Source organism: Pteronotus mesoamericanus, unplaced genomic scaffold, assembly GCF_021234165.1.
Source record: "Pteronotus mesoamericanus isolate MK-2021 breed Mesoamerican mustached bat unplaced genomic scaffold, CSHL_Meso_final contig_100, whole genome shotgun sequence".
Taxonomy (NCBI): domain Eukaryota; kingdom Metazoa; phylum Chordata; class Mammalia; order Chiroptera; family Mormoopidae; genus Pteronotus; species Pteronotus mesoamericanus.
The window spans coordinates 7168492-7178336 of record NW_026554999.1 but is presented as its reverse complement, the minus strand read 5'-3'; the positions used below and the strand labels follow the sequence as shown (position 1 = coordinate 7178336).

General features: G+C 39.5%; 2 pseudogenes; both read right to left on the bottom strand.

Moving 5' to 3' along the window:
- Positions 1-394: 394 nt before the first annotated feature.
- On the bottom strand, positions 395-794 carry LOC129077243 (SUZ domain-containing protein 1-like; annotated as a pseudogene).
- A 1200-nt stretch (positions 795-1994) lies between these two features.
- Positions 1995-4335, bottom strand: LOC129073057 (60S ribosomal protein L3-like; annotated as a pseudogene).
- Positions 4336-9845: the final 5510 nt, after the last annotated feature.

Genomic DNA, 9845 nt, shown 5'->3' with positions numbered 1-9845 from the left:
GTGGGTGGATGGGAGTTCTCATTTGTTTTGAAATCCCAAATTAATGAGCATGATAAACTGTTATTGCTGGCACTGGCTTTACCCCAAGTGGCCAACTAGCACTGTCTGACTCTCTATTCTCTTTTTAAGTCCCCTCACCCCAATCCTTTCTCTTTCCATTGACTTGGGACCGCCCTTGTAGACATGCCAATCACAGTGGGAAGAGGGAGAAGGAGGGAGGTCACAGTGCATGGGGTTCAAGGTCACAGTAGGCGGAGCAAAGGAGATCACAGCGCAAGTAAATCAGGTCCTTCCCTCTGCTCAAGTCCCGCTGTCTGCCACGGGAGTCCAGCCCGTGGTGGACGACCCAGGAGGCGATAACGGTGGCAGTGGTGTCATCCTTTCTTGCTCGCATTTATTGGTGCTGTTTGAAGCCCTGTGACCCATCAGGACCCAAAGGCTGCCTGCTGTCTTCCGGCTGGGAGATCCTGGTTGGCCGGTCAAGGATGGTTTTCTCTTGTTCTTCCTCGGGGCTGGCGCTGCCTAGGGTTCGCTTCCGGGCTTCAGCGTACTCTACCCCCCCCTGTGCTAGGGACTAGACCAGAAGGGCTGGCCTGCTGGTGGACTTCGGACTGCTGACCACTCCATTGCTGGTGGGCCTCTTGAGGATGCCGATCTGTTGGCGCGGGGGCGGGGGCGGGGGGAGGGCGGAGCATGGGAAGGCTACCGTCCTGAATCGCAATGGCCACTTTGGGAGGAGATTTGGATTTCCCTGCTGTCTGCCTCCTCTTCCCAGCTCTCAGCAACCTCTTCATCTTCCATCTTAGTCGCCGCTTCCCCCCCCGCCCCGCCCCATGCGTATTTTTCAGTCTGAAATGTGTTCAGTTTCTCAACTGACTGTCCCTAACTTGATTTTTAAGGTTTCATTGTCATAGGACTTTGAGATCATATACAGTTTTGTTCCCAGTAATTCAAGTCGGAGATAATTAGGAAAAACAAAACAAAACCCTAGAACTTTGGAACATCAAAGGGCATAAAGCTTAGATGACAAATCAGGAACAAAGAAAGAAGTAAAAGGCAGATGAGAAAAATCGACCCACCAGATTTACAGTATTCTCAAAAGAGAGTTGGGCTAAAACCTGTGAGACACTAAAGAATTGAAGTTAAAACGGTTTACCACCTTTAAATAAGTAAGTTCTTGCATAAAATTGTCATGTGTGGAGTTAAGGTTAAATTATCTATTGAAGGAGACCAAAATTTTGCCACCCCAACATGTGCCTTTTGAAATATTAATTTTAAGCTGGTTATTAAGAAACAAGACTAAGAAAAAACCTTTGACCCTCCCTCTTCCCACTCAAAGGAATTCAGACAGAAGATCCTGCTTCAGGAAGATAACTTTAGCAAAATCACCTTAGCACATTCAATTTAGGATTTTCATCTTAGTTTAATTTGAATTAAGTATAGCAGAAAGAAAGGATCCATGTAAAAAAGCCTGTTCTACTGAATTCTCTCTTCTGTGCCTGTTTTTGGGTTGCCTAACAGGAATATTTTTGCCATGTGTTTCTCTCTTTCTCAGCTACTTGTGAATTGTCTATTTCCCCTTCTAAATCCCAGATCTCTGTCCCTCTTCTTAGCTCCAGAATGATATATAAACTTCAACTGCCTAATGCCTCTCTGACTGTCATTATGGAAACTTGGAATGCACATTGATATAATAAACACTGGACATTTTCTCCTACTAATTTGTCTCTGTTAATTAGATTATTAATAAATGAATGAAAAATGTGGCTTAAGAACTGTGGTAAGCAAAGATTTGTTTAAATATGAGTTTGACTAATAGGACAGAGTGTTTAAATCTAAAAAAATAATCTCAATGCAAAAAAAGAGAAAAATACATCTTTTAAAATTAGAGTTTTAAAATAGCAAGATATTTTAACTAGAAATATATATATTATTTTCCCACTAGAAAATAATTTTTATTGAGACCCTACCAGCTGCACAATCTGTCCCTGACATTAGGAGGCTCCTTTTTCCTTTGCAATTTGGTCTTTCTTAAGTGGTCCTATAATAGGGTACAGAGAGAGGGAACCTCAAAGTTCCTACACCCATGGTTGGGGGATGGAGGTAGAAGATGATACAGCATTTAAGATATTTTGAATAATAAAAGACAAGATAATAGCTGTGCTACCTGCTACCTCCCTGGGCAAAAGGTGTATGTGACTTTCAGAATGTATTCTGACTCTTGACATAGCCTGGGGAGGTGGAGGTCTGGCATCATTGAGTCACTCTTGCCCTGACTACAGATGGCAGCCAAATGAAGGTAAAGATATGGGGCAACTGGCAAAAGTAGCCCATTGTAGGAGGGGCCAGATATGATGTCACATGGGAAATTCCAGGTCAGTATTTAAGATAATGATCATCTGAAAGAGAAGGGGATTTGGTCTGCCATGAGGTCTGTAGTGAGATAGGAGCCATGCGGGCTATAGCAGGAGGCAGCCATGAAGGTCAGCCATCAGGAGAGAAAAGGAGGAGGTAGCCATGAGGAAGGAGCCATGAGCCAGGAGAGATTCTGTCCAGCTGCCTGTAGTGACGGAGGAGCTACACCTGCTCCTCTGAGGATTCGGCTATGTGTCCTGGTGCAGTAAGGAAACAGGCAGACAGTCTTTAGTGAAGTAGCAGCCATGTAGAAGGAAGGGGTATAACAAGAGAGCTGATGGAGCTGCGTGGGAACCTGCCTAACCAAGCCTAGACTAGTGGGAGATGCCTGGAATGCTGAACTGTGACCAGAGATGGTAGACTTCTTCTCCAAGGGACATACAGAAAGGCTACTCTCTTGGGACTTGTGCCTCCCTGGACTTCACCATGATCCCGTGTAACACAGCGTATAGATTCATGGACTATTACATGGAGGCTGAGGACAATGTACCCCAGATCCTAAAGGAAAGAGCTTCTGTGAGGGGATGGAGACTTTGAAACCCACAAGTGTGCCTTCCAGAGGAGTTGGAGAACTGTTTGTGCAGCAGGCTTAAGAACAGATAAGAATATGGGGTACTCTTTGGCTTGGTTTTGGCTTATAGCCTGGTGGGGAGCAAGGGAAGTGCTGGGTCTCGTGGGAGAACAGGGCTCTGAGCAGGAGTGCTCCGAGCTCCCCCCAAGGTTGGAATCTTGTAAATAAAAACCTGCTTCCCTTAACACTAATTGTTGGGTCATGCATCAAGGCACCATGTGTATGAACCCTAGTTTGCTCTGTTACAGTCCCATGAATGCTTTCTTCTCCACCGCCTGGAAGCAGCCATGGCCAAACTTGGAGGTGATGTTGATAAACTTAGTCAATCTTCTCCAGGGCCCACTGTTTGATCTGCACCAGCAAAGATTTATGGAGGGTTAGCACTGGCTTTTTGGTTCTTACCACACAGCCTTTTAGCATGACAAAGCCATTGGTCACTTCACTGTAGTGGACAAAGCTGCCCAAGAGGGTTCAAAAGATTGATGCTATTGTCAGACAAGTCATAATTGGTGGAGGCATTGTTCTTGATCAAATAGCTGTCTTTGATAATATATCCCTGACCAATCTTGTAGATCTTTTTGTTGATCTTAGTGCCTTTCTACCCAGTCTGGGCCACAGAGAAGGCCAATTGGGCAGGGCACCGTGCCACAACACAGGCAACCTTGTACAGCCCTCAGTGGGTCTTGCAGCACAGCTTCTTGGTGTGCCAGTGGCTGGTGACTCATTTGTAGCCTTTGCCCTTGGTTGGCCCAATGACATCAATCTTCTCATCCCGTCCAAACACTTGCTCTAGCCTCTCTCAAGCCCAGTCCTGTTTTTCAGCCACTGTGGCTCCTTTCATTCTGATATCCATGAGGTGAGCCTTCTGCTGGCATTGTAGTAGCAGGCACATCTGGGTGTGGACAATAACATGGTTGACCTGGCACTGGTGAAGTCCTTCTCCAGCCGTCTTCTTGCTGTCATCATCCTGGCACTTTTTGCAGTATTTGGTGAAGGCCTTCTCCTTAGATTTATGCCAGTTCTTATAGAAGTACCTTTTTCACTCATCACTGATAAGCTCAGCAAAGACTGTTTTGAAAGTACAGATGGCACAATGCCAACAACCACCATGAGTGGTATCTCTACAATAATCACACCATCTACAACTTCCTTACTGTTCACCGTGGATCCTAGATTATCAGTCTCCCGAATGATGTAGGATCTCCCTCAGGAAGGCTGTAAGGTGGACATGCTTGGGGATGTCATCCCAGAGGAAGCTCTGTACCTTCCCACACCTCTGGCTGCTGTGATTGTTGAGTCAAGAAGCCCAGGGACCCATGCCTGGGAGTGAAGAATTTCCTGTGAGACATACAGTCAACAAGTGCAGGTAGAGATAGAAATTAATATATTAATATTACCTAATGGGCCTTGCAATTACCAAATTTATTTGATATTTTGTAACATGTAAAATTGTACCAAATTATTTTCATTAGCTTTTTTAATCTCTTTTTCTCATTAAGGTTTTAAAATCCTCAATCTTGGTGGTTTTGTACATTGTGGGACCAAAAAAAGACACTATATTTTTCTGTGTGTGTATGTATTTTAATGGTCTCTCACTAAAGAACATAAGCTTCGTGGGGATAGAGCCAATTATCAATCATCTTGTTCCTGGAGGAAATAGGTTCTTTAGCAGTGTCACTGGAAAATAATTTCAGGGACACTCACATAGAGTTTTAAGTGATAGTGGAAGATTTATTAGGTCTAAAAGCAACAGTATACTCTCCAAGAGGCAGAGAGTGGGGAAGAAGTAGCAGCTGCCCCACGGACCCCGCCAAGCCTCCATATATTTCCTTGGGTTTAGGAAAGAGTGGTTTTGTTTCAAACTATCCAATCTTTCTCCTAGATTTTCCAGGGGCTTTCGACCTTACCTTACCCAATCTTTTCCCCAAACTTTCCCAGGCTAGGTTTTCCATTTTGGTTCCAATTAAGTGTGCTTTGTAGTTCTGCTTCGTCAGTTGGTTTCTACTGAGCATGCTTCAATGAAAGGAATTCCCCCCTCGCTGTTTCATCCCTCTACCTATTAATCTGGCAGAGTGATGCTGGTTACTCCCCATGGTGACTGTTCCTCTTTGGCTAACAGAATCTAACTACTGCCTCCTCTAACTATCTGCCTATTTCTGATGGCTAACCCAGTGCCTTATCAGTTGTAGAAATACTACTGTAGTAGAAATTTTATAATTTCACCGAAATCAAAATTATAGACCAAAAATGTGCACATACATGTTCAGCACAGTATTAGCAATGAAAGTTAAAAACAACAAAAGTAAAATGCCTGTGGGAGAAACAGTTTTCATATTCTAGAGAGTATTAATAATATGTAATATAGACATTAAAATTAGCTTTATGAAAATTATACCAAAAGAAGACTAATCATCTTATTAGGCAAAGGAAAGTAATAAAATAGTAAAAATATATTATAATTTTGATCCTGAAGGGGCAAGTCCCTAGTGGGAACTTGAGACCTAAGACAAGAGGGTTCTTGGCTTCTCAAAGAAAAAAATTCAAGACGCATTTTTGTTACCTGCTCTGGAGGAGGTTAAAGTGGAAAAGCAGGTTTTATTGAGCAGAGAGGATATTGAGCAGAGAGGACAAGCAAGAAAAGCCACTCCACAGAAAAATTAACAGACTCTTCTCACAGGAGGAGGAAGAGAGCCCCCAACCAAATCTAGAGGTTGATCTTTTATTTTGTATAGTTTCTATGGAAAATTGTTGGTTTGGGGAAATAGAGGGGGGAAAAAAGATGCAATTAACTTTAACCTTTACAAGGTATATGTTATAGCCTTATGCTTTCCTTTTATGTACGGGTAAACAATAAGGTATGGAGAAGTACCTACTGATCAATCTTTGCAGGAATTTTCTTCGTACTAGAGCTTCCTCATTGCCTGCTTCTATCTCTGGTCAGCGGAATTGTGTGTCAGGTAGCAAATCGCAGGGCCCGACTCAGCTTGGTTTGACTTCAGTTACTTTATATAGTTCTCATGGCCTTCTCCAATATTAATTTCAAAAGATTTAAAATATATTCACCTAAAACTAAATGGATAAAATCACCAGACTTTACAATGATGGTGTTTGGAGAAGCATCTATTAAAAGGAAAACCACAGGCCCAAATTGGAGTCACTCGTGCTAAAGCCCATAGCACCAGTTAGGTTAGGTTAGGTTAATACCTGACCTAACTGCAGTTTCAGCCTCTCTCAGGAATGTACCCTTAAAAACCAATGAGTCTGTAATTTTCTAATCAATACTAGTGAGATAATCTGCCTTGATAAGACCCTTGTAGCCCTTCCCCCAAAGAAAGTTACCCTTGCCTGAGGCAATCCTTTCTCCTCTTTTTTTAACTGAATATTTTTTTTTCAAGTTGGTATAAAGTATGTTAGTTTCAGGTGTACAAAATAATGATAAAACATTTATTTAATTTATGAAGTGATCACCCCGATAAGTCTAGTGCCCATCTGACACCATATATAGTTATTACAATTCTTTTCTTTTGCAAATAATTTTCTTGTCCTGTTCAGTCTCTGCCTATAAAAATCTCTGATTTTGCATAACTTTTTGGAGCACCTTTCCATTTACTAGATAGGACACTGTCTGATTCATGAATCACTTAATAAAATCAATTAGATTTTCAAATTTACTTGATTAAATTTTTGTTTTTTTAACCGATCAAGAAGTACTTTTTTCTATTTTTTAAATTTTTCTTTATATTAAAATATTTTAAATTGTTTTTAATAATTTCTTGAGTTTGATGACATACGTCTACCATTAGTGACTTAAAAATCATTATATCAAAAGGATAGAAAAATATATATGATAGCATTCTAGTAGTAGGAGCCAAACTAAACTCTTAACCAGCATATTATGGAATTGAAAATCAAAACTGCACAGTACAAAGACAGCAAGGACATCATAAGCTTAAGCTTAAGCTATTTGCTTACACATTTCAAAGTCTTTTCTAAAAAAAAAAAAAATGTCCAAACACTCTGAGAAATGTACTCTGTTCCCTAAATGTGCACATGGACAAAAGGCCTTCGGTTGTCATTTTGGTTTTAGAGTTAACAGAATGTGTGGGCTATTTAAAGACTGAAACAGTTCAGTGAACAACAACACATTATTTGTAGAATAGAATTTGTAAAGGGTACCTAGGGGCTGTGGACAGCTTTTCATTGTAATTTTTACTTGTCTTTTTTTCAACGTCCCCCATCAACCACAGATTCGCACTGGGCCTGGACATCAAGTACTTGACTCTCTGTGCCAGTTTCTGTCCTGTATTCTGGTTGAATCTATTAACAACATCATAATACATTTTTTCATAACAATTTCTGATAAAATATTCTTCATTTATCCTCTTTATCTCAATCTATAGCCATATTTCCAATTATGAAGAAAAAATTATTACTATTCTATGATTTTTCTTTTTTACCAGGAAACATGTAATGTTCTTTTTCTTTTGGGAACTGAGCTTTGTCCCCATGATAATAAGAATGTTAAATATAAAAATATGTATTTAAAAATATCTGGTTGACAAAATGTCTAATGTACCTTTTCAGTTTTGTGTCTTCAACAATTTGTTTTGAGATTATAAAGACAGACTCTGATTTCTATACTTTCCTAAAGAGAATCACACAAGACTGGCTTAGTCTTTGCCAGATTGCAAAGAAGGAACAAATGTCTACCTGCTTTATGTTATCAGATTGTGTGTGTACAGATGTGTGTATTTCCTTAGCATTTGTTAAAAATATGATTTGCGATAATGAAGTCATAGTCATCTGCATCTCTAAGAATTAACATCTGAAGGTAGTTTATGTGTTCACATCAACCACAAAACAATTAGATAAAAAACCAGCAACTTAAGTGGATCAAATAAGGAAATGCCAGGATAACACATTTGAAAATTAGCATTATGTTTTATGAAATTTCTCAAATTGAATTAAATTATCAAGCATATTAAACATATTAAACATGTACCTTGTGATTCTCATATATAACTCATTAATCAAAAAGGGATATTTTCAAATGTAAAGTAAAACAGTTTTAGTAGGCAGTTTTTTATTTTTGTTCCTTAGTGTTTTATTTTTTTCAAGTAGAAGACCCAAGCATTTAATTTTTTCAAAGGAACTAAACACTTTATGAAACTTCTCACTATGTATATACTCAAACATAAAAGATATCCACAAGAAAAGACAATTAAGAAATATATACTTTTACATAAATTTTAGTTCATATGATTTATATGCAGTGTCAAATAATTTTAAAGAGTAAATTCATGACTCAAACATATATAAATGAACATATATCAATAATTATTGAGAAAATCAGTAATAAGTTTTAAGAAATTATTCAAAGGAGAAATCAAAGAATGAACACATTTATAGGCAATCAGAAATGCAAAATTGACTTATTATACATGGCTGTTAATGGATTGTTTCTTGAAACAGAACAGAATTCATTTGCATTTGTGGAAATAAAGACCAAACTCACTTGTCTGGGAGGCTGGTTTAAAAAAACAAGAGTATAAAACTTATGCATACTTTCTACATTGTGACTTTCCTTCTTAGGAATAAACCACACATTTAGACAGCAGAATGCACAAAGTTAATACTGTGGACCCTGAGAAGAAACATTCATTTGATGTGAACGCGGAGAAGGAATTTATCTACAGAGATGGATTCCTAAGGCCAAAAAAATGGCCCAAATTTTATAAAAAATAAGAGCCAAGGGTTATTTGCTGACAGGGCTTCTGGTACTCTGCACACTAGGAAGAACCCCAGACTGAATTGTTAGCTTCCTACATTATGCCTTGCATACGCTGTTTATGCTGTCTGAATCAATGATTATAAGGAGTCACTATTTTCATCTTTCTGCCAACGGACTAAGGCCTGCCCTATGCAACCAGAACTGCTCCGTAACGACCAAACAGGATGCATCATGCCAACCATTCAAGATTGTGCAAGTCAGGTCAATCAAAAGTTTATAAATTTGGATACCTCATTTACATAAAAAAGACCTAATTGGGAACCTGAGCAGGCACTTTTGCTATAAATGGTGGCCTCCCCTTCGGCTCAGCAGAACACAATATAGGTTGCTGCCTGTGCCTGTGTCTCCTGGGCTGCAGTTCCTTCTGCTCAAATAAATGCTTTTTATCTTTTTTATTACAGTAAATTTATTTTGGCTTATAACACAAATGATATCAAGGAGGAATGAAAAAGAATAGCTTGATTCGACCAAGGATCAAGACATCAAGTAAATGAGAATCAATAACAAAATCCAGGAACCAAAGAATAGCTTAGGAGCTCAATGTAAAGAGAGCATAGTATAAAGTTGACTAACTACATCTTCCCAGAATATCCAATCTATAAGCAGTACCTTGTCACTGTGGGTACTGCACCTGGTCAAAGGCTGAGGCTTGTGGCAACAAGCAGTGAAGACTGGGTGGATCACAGTGGGTCATCCACTATCTGTGGAAATAAACAAAGGCCAACCAAATGAGAACAAGCGAAGGCTATTTTTATTCAGAGCTTGCTATAGCAAGAGAGTCAGCTATATCGCTTGCATTTGGTATAGACTAAAAAGTAGACAGAGGAGTGAGAAAGATTTATAGTGGAATAAAGAGAAAGCTCCAGGTGTGTCCTGATTGGAGGTAATTGGCACAGGGAAGGTATAGGCAAGCTAACCAAAAGTGGGGCATCCTATATGATTGATTACGGATACATATTTGGCTTTCTCTGGTTGGTCTTAAGTTGGAAGCAGGGACAAAAATTAGAGCAGTTGTCAGTTAATAGTGAATGCCTGCCATTTTTAGGTAAGTGTTATAGAAGTGATTGT